The sequence below is a fragment of the Marmota flaviventris genome, chromosome 18 (genome assembly GCF_047511675.1).
Source record: "Marmota flaviventris isolate mMarFla1 chromosome 18, mMarFla1.hap1, whole genome shotgun sequence".
NCBI classification, from domain to species: Eukaryota; Metazoa; Chordata; class Mammalia; order Rodentia; family Sciuridae; genus Marmota; species Marmota flaviventris.
This window is the reverse complement of record NC_092515.1, coordinates 20,910,283-20,920,294: the sequence shown is the minus strand read 5'-3', so window position 1 is coordinate 20,920,294 and position 10,012 is coordinate 20,910,283.

Below are 10,012 nucleotides of genomic sequence, written 5' to 3'. Positions count from 1 at the left end.
GCAGCCCCTGCTCAGAACTGGTTTCCGGCAGGCAACCTCAGTCCCACCAGGACTTTACAGCCCTCTGGGCTTAGGAGGCTTTGCCCAAACAGAGGAAAGTCTTTAACACCAGGCAGCCATAAGCTGCTTTTCCTCACCCTGGCAGCTCGGGTGCTGGCTGCGTGCAGGGATCTGCATTAAGATTCAGGGAATAAGGATGGCTCAGCCTTCGCGCCTGCCACATGGCACTGAGTGTAGAGGGACAAAGAGGGTGACCTGGGGAGGTGCACCGGTCTCCTAGAACCAAGTCCACAGCCTGGTGTGGCTCTTGCAGGGAGGTGGGAGGGGGGCGGGGCTGAGTGACTGGTGTCACAGAAGACACCAGGAGGATCACTCGGTGAAAAACCTTTCCTGGGGGAGCTCCCTGCTCTTGGTGCTGGACATCCAAGGAAGGCAGTGAACCCTGAGCCCTAAGAAAGACCCCGATAGGATATGCACATACAGAAGAGAGATAATCTGGGGTTCCTGTGCTGCTCTGTAAGAGAACTGGGGCCTCCAGGGAGCCCTGTCCCTCATTCTGAACTCTCCTTTGGGCTTAGTGGGAGGGTGAGGCTTAGGGAATAGGAGGCAATGCCATCCCGCAGCCCCTTCAGCTTCCGTGTCCACACCTAGATCCAGCTCTGGATTCCAGGAGTGCTGTCCAGGGAGGAGATATGACCATCATAGTGAACCTCATAAATATGTATAAATATTATGTATCAATCAAAAAAAATTTTAATTTAAAAAAACTGCAATTTAGGGGAAATGTGACAGGTACAGCAGAAGGACTGGGGTGAACCTGTAGGAGTGATGGGCTGGTTCCTGGGGATGGGGACAACTTGCAGATGCGGTGGTCCCAGTTTCTTCCAGGCACAGACGTCTTGCGCTTTCAGTCGCCCAGGCTTTGCTCTGGACTCTCTCCCTGGGCCAGACAGCCTCTCACCTTCAGCCCTCCTCTCCAGGCCCACCTCAATGGCCCGTTTCCCTGGACAGGACCACTCAGGAGGGCTCTTCACCCACATGCTAGGCAACTTTGAAGTCAGCACTTAATCCCACCAAGGCTCAATTTTTTCCTTTGTTAAAAGGAACACGGGGTTCCAAGTATGTGGTAGACAGTATGAGGTACACGTGGCCTGTGGCTCCTGGATTTTGCTGATAGCCTTCCCCCGTGCTTCATACATACCAGTGACTTTGAGGAAATGTTGAGAAATCCATAGGTATAGGTGCACACACCGAGCTACTTTCGAAGTCACTTTGCAGAGCAATAGCTGTCCTCCTTGCTATTCAGATTGTGCAAGGGACTAGCTCCCTGCCTCCAGGGCCACCTGGGACATTTTCCCTCCTACGTGCACGTTCCCAGGAACCAAAAGTTCAGGATGATCCCTAAATTCCTGACTTTTCCAGAACCTCCATTAACCAACAAAAGAGCAACCCAGGGGCTCAGAATCCACTCAATATTGCAGGAAAGTGTGCACATTTGCCTCTCAAGGAGCATGGAGGGAAGGCCAAGGAGGGGTAGGGAGAGCAGTCACCCCAATTCCAAAGACTGCAGCGTGTCCAGGCAAAGCAGCACCTTGGAGGCCTATGAGACGGAGGCGGGGTGGGGGGGGGGAGTCTCCTTCAACTCCTCCAGCCAACACAGGGTTCAGCTCATCTGAGGATGGAGCTGTTGAAACCCCTGGGCAGACAGACAGAGGTCGGTTTGGGCAGGAGGGGCCACCGCCAGGTGTAAGGAAGGCTGGCATCTGGCTCCTGCCTCCCTCCGGCCGGCCCGTCGGAGCAGGTCCCAGCCTCCCAGCATTTAATCACAGTCCCCACAATGCAAAAGTATCAGCTAGGGACACGCGATGCTGGCGGTTCAGGCAAGTGGAGGGTGGATTATCAGGGCATTTAGAAGCAGGGGAAGGGAAGAAAAAGAGCAGGAGACGGGAGACCACACAGGGAGACCGTGCACAGAGCCCACCGCAGCCATCTGCCACGACTTCACATGCCGCTCCGGAAACTGACAGACACCGCTTTAGCAAGGCCCAGCCCGTCAGATGAGTCAATCAATCAAAAAAATTCTTATGAAACTTAATCATAGAGGGTCGTGTTAGGGAGTGGGGAACAGATTAAATTACCACGGTATTAGATACGGGAAATGATTTCTGTCAAAACCATCTTTACTGCAATTATAATATGTTAATTATGTATTTCATTAAGTAAGTGGATTAGAGTCTGCACAGATGAAATCATGTGGAGGCTTTGAATCATTTGCTGAGCACGGTGGGAGGACTCCTGTGAATGGAACCCGGTTAATTTGGAAAACTTTCACAGACAAAACGTGATTTTTTCTTCCCCCTCTTCTTTGTGACCCTTGCCCCAACCATAGTACAGGAAGCACATGGCTCCCGGATGGCTGGGAAGCGCAGTCTGTGTCGGCCTCCATGGAGATGAGGTCAGCAGATGAGGCCTATGTGCTGGGAGTCACTCGGAGACTCTTTTTGTCTGTCTTCTAGCTTCCGGTGGACAAGGAGATGCTGAGACCCTCCAGGAGTATGGGTGCCTCTGCATCCCTGCCTGCCTGCACCGTCAATGGGTGACTGACGCACTAAGGGGACCACCGTGGCTAAGCCCCTGCCTGGCGTCCATGTCTTTGGGCCTCCGTGGGCTTTCTGTCATATTGCATGCATCTGCCTTTCCCATTTAACCTTTGGAGAGACCTTGTCCGTTGGGAAGGGAGTCATAAGGAGCTTTAGTGGACTCTCATTGAAATGCAGAAGGCTGCTCAGCCTTGGATAAGATGGCTCACCGTCCACAGGGCAGACACACCAGATGTTTGATAGAACATATTTTAAGCCAACTCATGGAATCCTCTCTCACCCGGGGGGCCCTGCTGTCCTAGTTAAAACGTGAGGGCTATCTAGCTAGCCGATTTCCAGGCACCTTTGTTGGTAAAGCTGTATCCAAAAAAATGGGCTGAGATCATACCCTGTACCACCAAAGCCCCCTTGGATCATCACACATGGACCCTCTTTTCTTTATCCTCCACTTAACCTCAGAATCTAGAGGACACAAGAGACTGCCCGTCTGGGTGCTAGTCCAAGGAGCCAGAGGACACCAGAGGGCAAATACGTCCTATCTCTGCAGACTTGCTGTTCTCTGCTTCAGAAGCCCTCCCAGAATTCAAGGAACAGTTGAGTCCATAAAGAAAGGGAAAGAAGAGTTCATCATTATTTTTCAAAAAAAAAAAAAAACCAGAGGTGTCCAGTGCACATAAATTTCCTGGGTCCCGAGTCTTGGGTTATCAGTAAGAACCACAAGGAAGTTGGGACAAAGGGGAGGAAGGAGAGGAGGCGGCGGATGGGGCCGGCCTGGAGAGCACACGGTGTAAGTGACGGGAAAAGGTTGGCTGATTTGATGAAAACCCCATCAGCCTCTCTGGGGAGATATTACTTTCCTCATTATTCCACTGATTGGCCTTATTTCATCTGAAGAATGCCGCCCTTTCCTTACAGGCCTGGCAAGCCTCTTTAACAATATCCAGAAAAAAAAAAAAAAAGAAAAAAAAATCTATCACCTCCTTCATCGAAGCAACAAGGAAATGATCAGAAATCGTCTTCTTCCTCCGGGATCCCTTGAGAGACCCACCCCAGACCCCTTTCTTCTGACCCAGGCACCCATTTCTCAACCTCCCCCAGATCATGGAATAAATCACTTCCATGTGGCGCAACTAAGACACTTGGGGGGAGGAGCTTGTTTTCCCCCATGACAGTCAGTGGCCGGGGACATTTTATAAATCCCATCAGGAGAACAAAGGCTCAGGCTGGGACCTCAGCATGCCCCTTTGCACAGAAGCCAAACCCTAAAGTGACTGGAGGATTCAGGAAGAGCACTTTTTTTTTTTTTGCAAGGAGCGTCTGTCCCCAATGCAGGAGAACCCGCTCCTTCCCTGACGCCACACAGGGCTGCGCTTCCCAGCCCAACAACAGGAAAGGAAGCACAAAACACACGTGTGAAATTCAGCCCGAGACTGGCGTTATCAATGGCCTGGAGCCTGCAATAACTGTTAATTAAGTGCATTTTTTTTTCATTATTCTTTAGCAAAGAGGTAAGATTTAATGATGTAAGTTAACAATGGATGATAATTTAAAGTGGTGACAATAGTTTAATTATTCACACACACATACAAAAGTTAACTTCATAACTTATTTCCTTTGTCAGAACAAGTTCATTTAAAATATTTTGAACTGTGCATACAATTATCACTTAGACTCTTCCCTTCATGACTTCGTAGAGACAAAGAGTCAATTCTCCCTGTAAGTTTCTCACTAGACAGTTCTAGGGACTGAGAAATTCTGCCTTATTTAAAAAAAAAAAGAAAGAAAGAAAGAAAAAGGAAAAGAAAAAAGAGAGAGAAGAGGAAAGAAAGAAAAATAAATAAATAAATAAATAAGAAATAAAAAAGTTCCAGCATTGAGTTTTGCCCAGAATGTTCCAGGGACTTAGGTGCAGGATGGGTGGTTCCGTGTTTCTGGATCTTTCTATTTGAATGGAAACCAAGTCCCCTAAACAGTAGAGTGTGTGTGTGTGTGTGTGTGTGTGTGTGTGAGAGAGAGAAAGCGGGGGGGGGGGGGGGGGGGGGGGGGGGAGATGAGTGCCCCTGTCCTTTGTCATCTCATTGCAGAAGGCCTGGATTTCCGGCTTTGCTGCCTTTGTGTTTTTCTCTGTCGTGACCCTTCAGAGTGGGAGATAGAGAGGGCCCTAAGGATGCAGCTTCAAGGGTGGGTGGAAAGAAAAGAAGAGGAATAAATAAACACTGACGTCACGTGGTGGCCATCTTTGGAGGGCCTCTGGACAATGTAATTCCAGTCTGAACACCTAAGCAAGTGGACCTTCCTTCCCCAGGAGGTTCAGTTTGGCCAAAGCTCTAGGCGCTCTCACGCCATTCCACAGAGCCCAGATTCCGGGTGGAAAGCAGCAGGGTCTCCACCATGACTCCACCCTTCTCGAATCGCCTGTCACGGGAACATAAAGAGTTCAACCGCTCCCAAGGCGCCATCCGCTTCAGGTGCCCCAACTGCCCATGGCACTTCTGCTGCTGTGAAATAAACTCTCCTAGTGACAGGAGCTCTGGGGGCCTTGCAGGAGTCCAGGGAGAGGCATCTGCTCACTGTCACCAGACCCATGTGTTCATGTCCTCACTTGAAGCATCTCAAAACCCTGCTGAACCAAAAAGAAACCATAGTCGGGCTAACACAGTGACCGTGTTCAGGTGGACGCTCTACAACATCAGGCCACATAGAAACAGGGTTTTCAGGCCATCCAGTGCTTAGATATTGTTGACTGTTTGGATCCTCCTTCGTAGTGTCTCCGTTCCGTTTCTCTCTTGGATGACTCGTTTCTCAGTGGTGTCTTCTCACTGGGTGGTTTTATAGATTGGCAACTCTTGGGTTAAAGCCATAATGAGCCTGCCATGGGGCTGTACTAGGGCCTGGCATCACATCACTAGTTGATGATGCTGGGTGACATAATGATGTATGAAGGTCAGTTTTCTACCATGATTGCTATTCATGAAAAGATGTCTAAAAAGCAATATGACACTGGCTCAATATTCCTACTAATAAATGTGTGCGCTATCCTGCAGGTCTTCTAGAATCTGGGGGCCTGCTCTTCCAAAGAAAAAAGCTAGGCATGCCATGAATGCCCTCTTAGGTCACAGAGGAAGGGATGGAAGGATAGTCACCTGAGCTCAGAATAAAATGCTGTTGGGGTCTTTGGAGGGTATCAGAGGCTGTGACCATGAGGCCAGTGATGTCAGATTGGTACCCCGTAATCCCCCCGCCATAGTCTATTGACCAGATTCCTCCTCTATGGTCATTTCATGTACTAGCTACCCAGTGTCAATCAAGCTTTTGCTTTATTTTGTAATTATTACTAGCTAAGTTTGTTTTTCCCCTTTGGTTTAACTTTCACTTGTTCTTTATTTTTCCCTTGTAGAATGTGAGCTCTGTAATGTGATGTGTATGAGACCAAGGGCTTTGTCCTTCCTGGGTGTCACAGAATGCGGGCCTACAACAGCACCGGGCTCACAGAGTGTTCAAAAATATCCCCTGGATGAGTTCATAGAAATGACCAATTCTGTTTGTTGACTGCCAGGTACAGGAAGGGACAGCGTACTGACATTGAGCCAACAATTTTTGCATGGAGTTCCATGGGATTACGGCAGGGGCTGGGGAGGCAGCTCAGGGGTACAGCAGTGGCCTAGCATGGGAGAGGCTCTGGGTTCCATCTCCCCACCAGAAACAAAAGCAAAGATTCGAATGGAGTTGAGCACCCCCCATCACTTAGTGATGTGTGGCTGACATAACGTTACTCCCATGTTTGTGGCGACACTGGCACAAACAGATCTCCTCCCGTGTTGCCTGTCCTGCAAAAGCACAGCACGTGCAATTATACAGCACGTAACTGTGATAAGGATGACCAAGAACTGTTACCTGCGTATGTGTTTACTCGGCTGTGCCTCTTGCCATTAGTGCAGAGTGGACGCCTTCCACAGCGGGCTCTGAAGACAGTGCGATGCGTCATGCCCGCGGAAGCCTCAAACCTCTCACGCTCAGCAGTGCTCTCAACTGCATCGTGTTCTCCTGTGCTCGAGTCAATATCCTGTCGTTTTGCTCATTGTGCTTCCAGGAACACTAGGCTTCGCCATATGTATACAGACATAGGTACGATATAGACATATCTAGTGTGCATATACATGGTATACATGCATGTTACACATATGGCATAATATGTGTATATGCATATGTGCACAGTACACATACAATACACAAACATAGGTTATGTATTCATACATATAAAATATGCATATTATATGCACAATTAATACATATGCATATAATTATATCCAAACACTCTATTTTGCATGTATGCTACATATGTATCTATGCACACATAGATATACAGTATACATAGATACATATATGTATATAATATACAGTATGTGTATTATATATGCATATTATACATTGTATATGCAAATTATATGTGTATTATACATATTGTGCTCACTTATGTATTTATTTTTCTATACCACTTATATACTATATTAAGTATACTATATCTCTTATCATTGTATATATCATATAATATTCATATATAATATACATATTATGTGTGTATGATATACAAATATATCACATGAATACATACATGTTTATATTTTGTACACATAGTATGCATAGTATATACATCTATGTCCTACATATGCATTTATTACTATGTATATATAGCATATATGTGTACATTACATATACTACCATTCATATATGATTTATATCAACTATTATATTAATACAACATGCATGTACTATATGTGTATATGCATGTGTGTGTGTTTAATATATAAAATGCAGTCTACATGTACACAGGGCTGTGCCATCTGGGCCTGTGGGAAACGCTTGATGATGTTTGCACAATGTGAAACCACCTAAAGGCACATTCCTCTAGTTTTATCCTCGACGTTAAGCAGTGCATGACTGTAGCTTTGCCCTCCCATAATCCAGCAGGCGTGATGACACACTGAACCCATGAAGAGATGGCAAAAGCAACCAGTGCCAGATCAAGCTACTGGCCCCAGTCCCTGGCTTCTCCGGGTGTCCAGCCCTTTGCCATAAGAGTCTGTGGTTCCACCCATTAAAAGGTGGAGCAAAGTCCCCCACCCTTGCTTTTGACCCTGTGTTGGCATTGCCCACAGGACGAGGCGGAAGTGACAGCGAGCCATCCGGAGCCTCGACCTCATGAGGCCTGTGTTTCCGCTCACTTCTTGCATTTCTGCCATCACCATGAGAAGAATATGCCAGGCCGCCCGGTGATCCCGGCAGAGACTGTGAGGCAGAGTGGACCTGCCCCCAGAGGCCCACCTCGGTGGCCAAACCCCAGCCAGCCCCCATCTAAGGAGATACCCCAGTGCTCCCGCCGTGTGCCCCTGACAGTGTGGGCCTGCTCGCCCTGCAACAACAGCAGGCCCACGGGGGCTTCTGTCTCGCTGTGTGGTGACCAGTCCCCTGGATGGGTGGGTTGTCAGTCCAAACTTTGCACTGGCCAGACAACCAAAAGCCAGACGTGTTTCCTTCACCGGCAGTGGTCAGCAGGAGAGAAAGAGCCACAGAGAGAGCCTGACCGCCTGCCAGGCTCCAAGATTCCCCAGGCTCTGCCTCACTTCTTCCTCATGCCACGGTGGCCCTGCTTCACAGGGGGACACGAGCCTTGCTGGGGTCACTTGCCCCGACCCCTCTACCTGGGTGGAGGAGTCCTGCGTCTTTCAGCGGCAGTTCTCAAGGGTCATCCTAAAGAGCAGGACCAGGCCTGCGTGGACTCAGAGGAAGTGGGGGCACAGCTGGCCGCCGTCTCCGTCTCGCTGTCCACATCCACAGTGAGCACCTGGGCCTCATCCAGACGTCCTCCAGGGTCCCCCGGGATGATGATGTTTGGACAGAGAACTTTAGTCCTGGAATTCCCTCCATCCCTGCCCTAGATGACCCTCCAAGAGGGAGCAGCACATCACATAAGCAATGTGGGACCTCTGTCTTCAAATCTCAGCATTTTTGAAACAGGGGAATATATATGAGTCCAATTTGTTTCTTTGGGAGGATTTCCTCAAAGGCGTGGTTGTATGGAAGTGGCCATCGTGGGCCAGGGTGGTGGCTCAGTGGTAGAGAGCTTGCCTAGCAGGCATGAGGCACTGGGTCGGATCCCTGACACCACACAAAAATTAAAAATTAAAAATAAACAAATAAAATAAAGGTATGGGGGGGAATGGTCATCATGCCGGGGTAATCATGGTATCTTAGGTTTCCATTTCAGGGCACATTTTCTCTTACTTTTGGGGGGGAGGGTACTGGAGATTCAACCCAGGGGGGCACTTCCACTGAGCAACATCCAGACTTTTCTATTTTTTTATTTTTTTCACTTTGAAATAGGGTCTCACTAGTTGTTGAGGCTGGCCTCTAACTTTCAGTCCTCCTGCCTCAGCCTCCCAGGTCACTGGGATCACATGCATTTCTTTTATCCACCTGCCTCATCTGTTGAGGGTGCACCCTTTGAGGTGAGAGACCATTCAGGAGAAACCTCGGCCCCTGGAACTCAGTAAATACACAGATGAAATAAATGAGTGGAGGCCATTCCTTTACTCATTCACTTATTATTTATTGTGCGTCTACGTCCCCCAAGAACGTATGCTCCAAGAAGACGGGGTTCGCTATCAGTTACATCCAGTGATGCATTATGAGCACTTGGGACAATGTCTGGCACCTAATAGATCTTCAATAAATATTGTTAAGGGAAGGAGTGGCTTGCAGGAGAGAGGGGGAGCGATTTCAGAACTTAGAGAACAGGAACCCGAGTCTCCAAGTGCCCTGCGCATTTGCAGGGGGGGGTGGTCTCCTCTAGTTTAACGCCTGCTATTCTCTGTATAAACAGAACAGGATGCACAGAGCGCGGTAGGACCTCCCACCTGCACTCATCGGGTCAGTAGGGAGCATGAGCTGGTATTGGACGGCCACCCGGGGTGTCTATTTAAAGGGAAGAGGCTCTGACTCCTGGATCATTATCCACCTGCAGAAGTACAGCGATCTTTATGGAAGCACCGTCTCTTCTGGTGATCACACCTCTGGAAGTGATGTTATAAGGCCAGGAAATTGATCTCCTGCATTGCAAAATCATTCTCGGGGTCTCAGTGTCAAAGCCAAGTGGTTCACGGATTTCTTTCTTTCTTTTCTTTCTTTTTTTTTTTTTGGTCTTCTTTAAAGAAAGAGCAATACGTTTTATGAGGTAAGCCTAAGATGATGAGATGAAATGAAAGTTTGTCCTTTGAACAACAGGGTCCTGGCTTCACACAGACCTCTGACTCTGTCCCCTGCCTTAGTGGTGGCCTGCAGAATTGACCTCCCTTTAAACAAGAAGCCAGGGAAGAGCAGGGTGGGGCTGGATGGGGAAGAGGGGCATAGGGACA